The sequence below is a fragment of the Lolium rigidum genome, chromosome 2 (assembly GCF_022539505.1).
Source record: "Lolium rigidum isolate FL_2022 chromosome 2, APGP_CSIRO_Lrig_0.1, whole genome shotgun sequence".
Classification (NCBI taxonomy): Eukaryota; Viridiplantae; Streptophyta; class Magnoliopsida; order Poales; family Poaceae; genus Lolium; species Lolium rigidum.
Window position 1 is genome coordinate 53861717 of NC_061509.1, and position 11038 is coordinate 53872754.

Genomic DNA, 11038 nt, shown 5'->3' on the forward strand with positions numbered 1-11038 from the left:
GAGCGCTTAGGGCCGCTCCCACCACAGAGCAGACGTGCTGAGACCCCTCGGTTAGAAGATCTCGAGGATTCAGAAGACGAGGGGGAAGACGAAGAAGACAGGTGCCACCGTCCAAGATGGTGCCCTGATGGTCTCAGCCATTCACAAAAGCGCAGGGTTCAGCGATCGCGCGGTCTGGAGGAAGCCGAAAGGTTATACTTGCATACGCTGAGGAAGGCACGACCTGATCTGGCTGCGAAAGTCCAGAGGACCCTGGATGAAGAGGGACTGCCACAAAGAAAGGAGTGGCGCCCCAAGCAAAGGAGAGCCGATGATGAAACATCGGCTGGCACAAACATGGTGCTCGTTCGTCCGGCGAATTGTAGAGCTCCACGATTGCACGATGCACCCGAGGTGGACAACAGCAAGCGCACCAACGTGATAAAGTCAGAGATTGGGCTGGTTTTATCCACCGACATGGACGAGTAGCAAGACTACGTCAATAAGCAAAGGTGGCGAGGCTGATCCTTGCGATCGGCCCTCCAAAAGTTTATGAAGGGATATTCCAAGACCTTCACCGAGCAAGCAACGTGGAGGCCGATTCCAGCAATCGGCCGAAATTATCCTCACCATCTATTTCACCTGGGATCAACAGTTGACCCAACAGGGACTACCTGAAGAGCCGATACCATCAATTCTCTTGACAGAATCGGCTCGGGGGGGCACCTAGATGGATAAAACATGAGGATATGAGATAAAACTATCAAGTATGGGGGCCGATACACAAGTCGGCCTAAAAAAGATTTTTGAAAAAAAATTCACAGCCGATGCAAGGGCATCGACTTTAGAATTGAGAAGTAGCCGATGCGTAGCCATCGACTCTAGTGGAATTATGTGATGAGTATCGAGTCTCCACCAAATTCAGGCCAGCGGTGGTGCCTTCTGTTGCTTCGAGGGGGTACGAAATTTCTTCAGCTGCTTCAAGCCGATCTGGGTTCCTGAACTTTTTTGTCGAGGATTTCCAATCTTTGGGGCTAGTTCAGGTAGTTATCGGCTGTCTGAGGAAGAACGGGGATCGGCTTGGCACAGACATTCTCGCCTCGAGTAAGGCTCGGGGGGCATCAGGCCTGGTGGACACTCTGTTTTGCCCTGTGTAAAGAGCCGATTGGGATACCATCGGCTGATCCTTCATTTCAACCTTCTTCACAAATGATGAGTATCGAAGAGAATTATTGGGTTTGGTGGGAAAAGTTCAAAAGGTTTTCCTGAAGATCCTGCATTTTCCTGCCAGGTTTAGAAAATCATCAGTTGAAGAAGGGGAGGACGAATTTCAAAGGACCGATGCGGTGCTATCGGCTCATTACGCATTGGCAAAGGGGACGAATCGGCAAGGTCAGTAGAAGAGGGAATCGGCTCAATCGAACTCAGAAGAAATCGGCAAAATCAAATTGGGGAAAAGTCCTTCATTAATAGGCGAGATTTCTTACATAAGGAGCTAGTTACTCTCAAAAGGAAATACTAGGGGATACATTGCCCCATCTACTACTACTGGCCCTATTCTAGAGGTCCTATCTACGGGCCATCACTGCCCTCGTCGTCGTCGTCGTCGCTGCTGTCGGCGCTGCTCCCGGCAGGCTCATCGTCGCTCCAATGGCCGCCGACCGGGCCCTCGTTGTCTTCGTCTTCTTCGTCAGCATCGTCTTCGTCGCTGTCGAAGTCGCTCAGGTTGCCCGGCCAAGGGCAGAACCGCTTGGCCGGCGGCTCGTCGGAGGAGCTGTCGTCGTCCTCCTCCTCCTCTTCCTCCTCCTTCACCCCATCGGAGGAGGTGAAGTCATCCCAGGAGAAGCGATCGTCATCGCTCTCCTCCTCCGATTCCCCGTTGGCGAGGAAGCGGAGGTCGCTTTCCCCGTCTGTCGAGGACTGGTCGTCCTCGGACCAGATGGAGAAGTCATGGTCTGACTCCTCCCCGGCCGCAATGGCACGGCGGATGTTGGCCGCGTGGACCTCTGTCGGGTTGTACTCCGGCGTCGGCTCGCGGGATGTGGAGGACTGGCTGGAAAGATCCGATGGAGCAGGGGAAGAAGAAGACATTGTGGCGCAGGAGGGTTTTTTGGAATGCTAATGCGAAGGAGATGAAGAGGAGAACTGTTCTTAGCAGTTAAATAAAAGGGGGATATAGTGGAAATTCAATGCCACAGCAGTTTCCGAGGAAGTGGTGCCAAAACTGTCAAATCGTGCGGAGAAGTTGAGAAGGCAAGTTATCATGATGAAGGACTCTGCGACGGTTCTGCTCTGCCACGACATGACCCAACGAGAGAAAAGCATAATGATTTTGGAAATGTCATTTCCAAAACCAGGGGGGCATGTGTTATCACCAGAATTTGACCAAGCCAGAGGTGGGCCGCGATCAAGATGGACTTGAAGATATATGCGTGGAGAAAGATGTGAATCGGCCTTGTGTATCAAGTTTGGGCTATTTAGCCCGTGTATCTTAATATAGTAGGCTACGTAGAAGTTAGAGTTTATCTCGTGCACGGTTTAGTGCACGCCCGCATTAGAGAGTCCCCTGGACTATAAATATGTACCTAGGGTTTATGGAATAAACAACAACCAACGTTCACCACAAACAAATCTCGGCGCATCGCCAACCCCTTCGTCTCAAGGGTTTCTCCGGTAAGCACCATGCTGCCTAGATCGCATCTCGCGATCTAGGCAGCACGAGCCTGCCCACGTTGTTCATGCGTTGCTCGTGCTGAAGCCTTTTTGATGGCGAGCAACGTAGTTATCATAGATGTGTTAGGGTTAGCATTGTTCTTAGTATCATACGCTGTCGTAGTGCAACCCTTGCGCATCTAGCCGTCCTGTACCTCATCATGGGTGCGGGGCGGCACCCCGCTTGATCGTTATTTAGTAGATCTGATCCGTTACGGTCGCTCCTTGATTCATCAAGGATTAGTTTAACATCTGCAATAGTTAGGCCTTACAAAGGGTTGGAGGATCCAGCGGCGTGTAGGGTGTAGTTTGCTGACCCTAGACAGGATGTTCCGAGGATCAACCTCGTGTTGGTTTTTAGGCCTTGTCTAGGATTGGCTTACGATCACCGTGCGCGAGCGCGAGGCCCAATCGTGAGTAGGATGATCCGATTATGCGGTGAAAACCCCGGATCGTCGTGGATCTCATATGCTTTATCTTGATCAAGCGAGGACCACCATATATTCGGCCACCTTGGACGAATCATGGGTGGATCGGCTCCATGAGCCGATTCACAGGATAACCTGAGAGCCGATCGAGGCTCGTATTTAACGTGTACGTGTGTGCCCTGCAGGAAACTAAGCGAGGCATAATCCACACCTTCCTGACCAGGTATAGGTCAGGTGGCACGCCCTTGCAATTTGCATCGGTGCGCGACCAGGAGGCTTTGCGGGCCGTCGCTCTGAGGGACTGGGGCCAGCCGCAGCCCTAGTTGTTCCCGGCTCTACGGTGTTGACCAGTCACTGCCCGCCGGTGGGTTTCTGACGTCAACATGTTCTGCCTTAACTCTTTGACAGATATCACACTTAGCTATGTAGCTCCCGATTTCTCGCTTCATTCCATGCCACCAAAATTGTTCCTTCAAATCTTGGTACATCTTGGTACCTCCGGGGTGGATAGAGTATAAGGTGTCATGGGCCTCCTGTAGTATGACTTGTTTCAATTCTGAGTCTGACGGCACACATAGGCGACCGTTGTACCAAAGTACTCCTTCTTCATCTTCTGTGAATCCCGGTGCTTTTCCTGCTGCCATTTGACTCTTGATTCCGGCAATGCTTGCATTTCCCTTCTGGGCTTCCTTGATTTGACCAATCAGAGTAGGTTGCAGCTCTATGCTGGCTAGGTACCCTTCACTAACTAGCTCCAACCTAAACTGTTCAAACTCTTCATGCAGGCTAGGTTGTTCTGCTGCGATCATGGAGTTCAGGTCGACACGGCTGTCTACTCAAAGCATCTGCTACCACGTTGGCCTTGCCGGGGTGATAGTGGATTTCCATATCATAGTCCTTTATCAGTTCCAACCATCTTCTTTGCCTCATATTCAGCTCTTTCTGTGTGAAGATATACTTTAGGCTCTTGTGATCTGAATAGATCTCGCATCGATTACCCATGAGGTAATGACGCCACACTTTCAATGCCAACACTACGGCTGCAAGTTCGAGGTCATGGGTTGGGTAGTTTTGCTCATGCTGTTTCAACTGCCGGGACAGATAAGATATCACCTTTCCTTCTTGCATCAACACACATCCAAGACCAATCTTAGATGCGTCACAATAGACGTCAAAGGGCTTGGTGATGTCCGGCATGATTAGGATGGGGGCTGTGGTTAGTCTAGTTTTAAGTTGCTGGAAGCTGGCTTCACATTTATCAGTCCATTCAAACTTCTTGTCTTTCTTCAACAGTTGTGTCATTGGCCGGGCAATGCTTGAGAATCCTTCAACAAATCTGCGGTAATATCCAGCTAATCCAAGAAATGCACGGACCTCGGTCTGTGTGGTTGGGGTTTTCCATTCTTCAACGGTTTTGATTTTGGCTGGGTCTACAGCAATTCCTCCTGCAGACAAGATGTGTCCCAGGAATCCAACCTCCTTCAACCAAAACTCGCACTTGCTGAACCTGGCGTACAACTTGTGCTGCCTAAGGGTTTCTAGGATAACCTCCAAATGCTGCTCGTGTTCTTCTTCGGTTTTGGAGTAGATAAGGATGTCGTCGATGAAGACAACGACAAACTTATCCAGGAAGTTCATGAAAATCTTATTCATGAGGTTCATGAAATAGGCAGGGGCATTGGTTAATCCAAATGACATGACATTGTATTCATATAACCCATATCTGGTGGTAAAGGCGGTCTTGGGGATATCCGATGCACGGATCTTCGACTGATGGTAACCGAGTCCTAAGATCAATCTTAGAGAACACCGTGGCACCGGTCAAGCTGGTCAAACAGGTCTTCTATCTTTGGCAAGGGGTATTTATTTTTGATGGTGACATCATTAAGTTTACGGTAATCCGTACATAACCGGTTGGCACCATCCTTCTTATCCACAAACAACACTGGTGATCTCCAAGGCGACGCACTTGGTCAAATCAGACCTTTGAACAACATATCATCCAGTTGCTTCTTCAGCTCTACTAACTCTGCTGGGTTCATGCTATAAGCTCTTTGGGCTATAGGTCCGGTCCCGGGGACTAACTCGATGATAAACTCGATATCCCGATCCGGGGGCATACCGGGTAGATCGTCCGGAAACACATCAGAGTATCGGCAGACGACCCTGATCTGATCCAGAGTTGGTTTGGCTACACTTTGGTTGCAGGTGAAATTTCTGGGTAGTTTTTCAGACACATGTTCTATGGTTATTCCGGTGCTACTAGTCATGGTGATGGCCTTCTTGGCGCAGTCTATCAATCCATGATGTTTCGCCATCCAATCCATACCCAGTACTACTTCCAATCCTTTTGTTCCCAGAACAATCAAATTTGCGAAAAACACTATTTCTTGAATTCTTATGGGTACTTATTTGCAAAATTTTCTAGCTTTAGTGGTTGATCCAGGTATTTGAACTATCATGACATGTTTCAGGCTGATGGGTTGAATCTTACTAGTGCTCACAAAATCTTCAGTAACAAATGAATGCGATGCTCCTGAATCAAACAACACTCTTGCTGGTATTGAATTAACAGAGAACATACCCAGCACCACATCTGGTGCTTCATGTGCTTCTTCGGCGTTCATGTGGTAGAGGCGACCTCCGCGGTTGTTCGGGTTGTTGGGGGCGAACTTCTTGCCGGTGGAGACACGGCGCTGCTGCTGAGCTGGTGCAGAGGTGTTGCCGGCGAGCTTGGCCAGCCTTTTGGGGCACTCGTTGGAGAAGTGTCCCACAACTCCACATTCATAGCAGGTGATTGTGGACTTGTCCTTGGTTGCGACAGGGATAGCATTGCTTCCTGTCCTGGGTGCAGTGTTGGTGTTGTTGTTGTTATGGTTGTGGTTGGGGGTGCGCGGCGGAGCGCGGTTGAAGTTGCTGTTGTGGTGTACATAGTTATTGTTGTGGTGGGGGCCTCCTGGCCTTGGGTTTCCTCCGCTCCGGTTCTGAAAACCGGGGCGCGACATCTGGTTTTGGGGCTTGGTGTTGCGGGGGTTGAAACCACTGTTTGAGCTGGGGCGAAACCGGGGTGTATTGCTGGGCCCACTTTGATTCATCATGCGGCGTTTGCGGTTTTCATTTGCCTGGTGCAGTTTGCCTTCCATCTGGATGGCAGAGTCCACGAGGGCTTCTAGGTCGGCGAAGGGGATGTTGACTAAGACTGTCTGCATCTCATCGTGCAGACCGTTGAGGAATCTCTCTTTTCTCTTCTCTGTGATGTCGGTTTCATCGGGGGCATACCTTGACAGGGTGAGGAACCTGTCGCGGTATTCTACCACCGACATTCTTCCTTGTTTCAGCTCCCTAAACTCATCCCTCATTTTCTTGATCAAACCTGGTGGCACATGATACTTGCTAAACTTGAGCTTGAAATCAGCCCAAGTCATCATTTGTCCGGCATTTAATGCACGGGCGCTTGTCCACCAAGCTCTGGCGGGTCCGGCTAGGTAATGCGTAGCAAACAACACCTTCTCATTTTCCTCCACTCCGGCTACCTCCAAATTGTTTTCCATGGTTTGCAGCCAATCATCTGCATCTAAGGGTTCTTCCGTTTTGCTGAAGACAGGTGGGTTAGTGTTTTGGAAATTCTTAAGTTTAGATCCAGGATGATCATGGTTTCCATGGCCCTGATTGGCGATCTGCTGCAGTGCTGTTACAGTGGCTTGGCGTTCAGCTCTGTCGGTTTCCCTGTCGGTCATCAGGGTCTGCAGCAATTGCATCATTGCTTCTGGAGTCACATTGCGATGCGGACGAGCCATCTGAACAGATAGATAGATCATGAGATGAGAGGGAATGTCTATGGCTTATTTTGGGTTAAGTTTAAACTTTAAAACTTGAAATACTTTCATGATGCACATAACACACATTTTATTTATTCACACAACATTACACATTACAGATTAACACACTAAGGGTTTTAAGAACCCTTCTTCCACAAACTACGATACATGGTGCGGGATATAACTCACACCTACGTAAGTGAAGCTAGTGAAACTACTACTCCTCGTCCTCATCAACATCGATGGGGATGATCCCATCCTCCTCGGACTCCAGAAACGTGTAGTCCTCCTCATCAGTGAACTCATCATCTTCAAAGTCGTTGTCGTCACTCAGGAAGTCATCGCCTCCCTGAATGTCATCTCCATCCTCCTCCATCTCCTGGATCTGGTCCTGCTGGGTCCGGACAGTCACCTCCAAAGTGCGGATCTTCTCGCGAAGACGGCTGATAGTGGCATCCTTCTTGGCGCGCTGCAGGCGGAGTGACTTGCGGTCCTTGGCGAGCATCCGGATAGCTTCGGCATGGTGAGCCAAAGTCATCTGGGCACGGTGGTTGTGAACACGCGTCAGCTCCAGTTCCTTCCGGGTCTCATGGAGCATAAAGTCCAGGTGCTGCACATGGATCTTGAGCACCGGGTGCGAAGAGAGTGCCATGGGTTCTCCCATGGTGTCGTGCCTGGCGAAGTAGGCGAAGCGGCTTCCACGGAGTGCGGCGATGTTCTGTCCGCACACCCGAGCAAGTCCCTCCTGAAGGGCGTGAGCAAGCCCGTCCGGCCAGTTGCATGCCTTGAAGGAGAAAAGGATCCTCTCCGAGATGGGAGGCTCCGAACTTCCCTTCAAGTCAGCGGTGATCATCCACTGTTGTTCCCCGGTGGGGGTGTCGTGGATCCGGACTCCATGGAACTGGGGAGGTGGGCGTTCGAGCTTCTCGGACACCAGGTACAGGTCACGCTCAAACACCAGACTTCCTCCGTTTTCCAGATCGTAGGTCTCCGTCTGGACGTAGGGCTCCATCTGAAAGTGAAATGGATGAGTAAGTTAGAGATGTGACTAAGTGTGACAACATTTTTAGATGAATTTAAAAGAAGGGGCATGGCTCATCATTTTTGAAAAGATCATGTAGAAGAGAACATGAGTAAGTTTTTCACAGATATTCATTTCCTTGGTTTTATAAACTAGATTTTTCAGAACGTCCATTCTAAACTAGGGTCTCCTAAGGTCAAACAATGGCTCTGATACCAACTTGTCAACACCCGGATTTTTAAGTCCGGATGCCTATTATGTCATTCATCGCAATCCCAGGAATATTGTTGTTGCGAGACATAACAGCTGATATCATAAGTCATCATTTATTACAAACCATCATTGTCTTACAAAAGGGGATCACATGATCCAATATTACACAAATAGTTGATCTATTGATCAACGAACATCACAGTATCGGAAGCGTAATAAGCGTGGACTATCTATTTCACGAGGCCAACGCTTGACGTCGAGCGACTCCTAGTTGTTGTAGACGTCCTCGCCGACCGTCATCCTCATACTGCTGCTCTTCTTCATATTCTGGCCATTTGAATAGCCAGGGACACAGCCGTGAGTACTTTAAAGTACTCGCAAACTAATACTGAAGCAATCACTATTTGCTTTTAATAAAAGGATACTAAGCTCTAGTTTTATTTGCATAAAGCTAATTTTAGTTCATAAGCATTTCATATGGACCATTCATAAATTAACTAACTCAAGTGGGAACATTAGTGTCATTCCCACAACTCAGTTGTGATTCACCATTATTCATCATTCATAAATTCAGATTCTAATACTGGAAACTAGATGGCCTTTCCAACCGTCCGTAACCATGGACACGGCTATTCGAATAGGTTTACACTCTGCAGAGGTTGCACACTTGTGCCACAACATTTGATTCCATCCGTCGGGATTTCCCGAATCATCGTATCACGATACGCGGATCATCAACCATAACCTTTCATTTACTAACCCTAGTATGAGCACCTCTGCCCATGAGCTTGGCCTCCCAGTGAAGACCAACTGTCAACCTGGGAACTGCACAGGGCTTGGCCGGACAGTTCACCTTAATTTACATCATTTCTCATCAACGGAGGCAGCCTCGGCATAACCCCTATGATGTGTGTTCAGAGGGAACCCATACTAAGATACATAAACTTCTAGTTAAGCCTTACCCATAATCAGGTATTGTGGGGGTACTCAATATTGGAAAGGTATCGCATCCAACCCAACATTAGATTTTTAATCAAAAATCACTATCTTCTCTTGGTCTTATTCACCTTCAACATTTCTTTCATAATTTCACCATCATCATCTCATATCACCATGTTCCCATCTAGAGTAGTCAATTTTAGGTACTTAGCACTAGCCACTAGTCATGAGGGGTGCTAACTTAACTTGCTTGCCATAGACTAGCTTTGATGATATTGTGCTAACCTAAACCAAGTGAATCATGAACCAAAAAGTAACTTGACAATAATGAAGTAGTAAAACTTGAAAGCATAACTTGTAATAAAACTGGGATAGGCTTAATAAAGATAAATTAAAATGGTGGGGTGCTTTGCCCTTGGGAGCTTTGCATTTTGCAAGGGTATTAGCTTGCCTTGATTGTTGTACTCGATCAAAGTGGTCCTCCTCTCCTTGAGTGTACACCTCCTCCTCCTCGGCGTACTCCTCGGTACTAGCGTCTAAATACGAGTATGATACACACAATCACCACACAACTCAAATACTGAGCTAAGCACACATATGAATCACTCTTACTAAGCTGTCATAACACATGCTTATTATGTGAGTTGATTTAATTATTATTCTTAAGAAAAAAATAATTTCCTCTCATTATAAATATTAATTTGGGTTTCTTTTTATTTCTTGAGAGAAAATAATTTCCTCTCATTAAATCTTATTAAGATTTAATTTCCTCAATTAATATCATATGACCTAGGTTGACCAAGGTCAACCTCTTCATAATTATTATTTGGGAAAAAGATTTAAATGAGGTTCATCACCTCATGCCTTTTAATAACTCATGATCAATGATTTAATATCATCAACTAATTTAATATGGATTTAACATGACCATGGTGTCTTTCTCATATTAACTTAGTGTAGACAAGATTTAAATGAGAGAGATGCTCTCATACACATTAATAAGAAATAGGCTCATTTAAAAAGTACTTTAAATAGCCCTAGGGCCAATTTTTAACCAAGGACATGATCATGCAAACAATGATACAATATTTTTACATATTCTGATAGGTATATTGAAATGTGATTTTTGAGAGTTGGTTTCATCTTAAAAGCATTTTTATTCAATTTTTGATAATTAATTGAAGTGGAAAAAGGCCCTGCCTTGTTTATTTTCTCATATTTATTCGACAAATAATTTAGGGTTGGGACCAGTGTGGTTTTGTAGATATTTTCACAAGGTTTCCAAATATATAAAATTTGTCAAATTTGGTTTGGTAGATTTTATTCTATTTAAATTTGAACACAGCATCTGAGAGTAATTAACCAAAATTCGAAAATTCATGTTTGAATTAAATGGGCTGGCGGGAAACTAAACGGGCTGCTCGGGGAAAAGAAAAGTGGGTCGGCCCGGTAGCGCATCCAACGCCACGGGCCAACCGACAAGGTGGGGGCCACCTGTCATTGTGTTTTAACACGCGAAACGGTACGAGGGACAGAGGCCGTTGGATCAGCGGCTGATCGGACGAACGACAGACGTCGTCGTCTCCGGCGAGAAGGGAGCTTACGGGCGGCGCGGGTAGGGGGTCGGAGAGCGCGTCGGAGCTCCGGCGAGCGTCTGAGTGGTGCGCGGCGACGTTGTAGTGGATGAGGAAGCGCCTGGAAGCAGTCTCGTCTCCAGGGGTGGCCTCCTCCTCCGGCGGGCTCCGTGTACTGGCGGCGGCGTCGAGCTCGCAATTGGGGCTACTCCAGTGAGAAGAGGTGAAATTGGATGGAGGAGAGTGTTCAGGGCAGAGAGGGGAAGAGTTTGTGTGAAGGGAGGGAGAGCTGAGGGGCGCTATTTATAGCGGCCGATGGTGGCCGCGGCGTGCTGTGAAGGGGCAACCATGGCG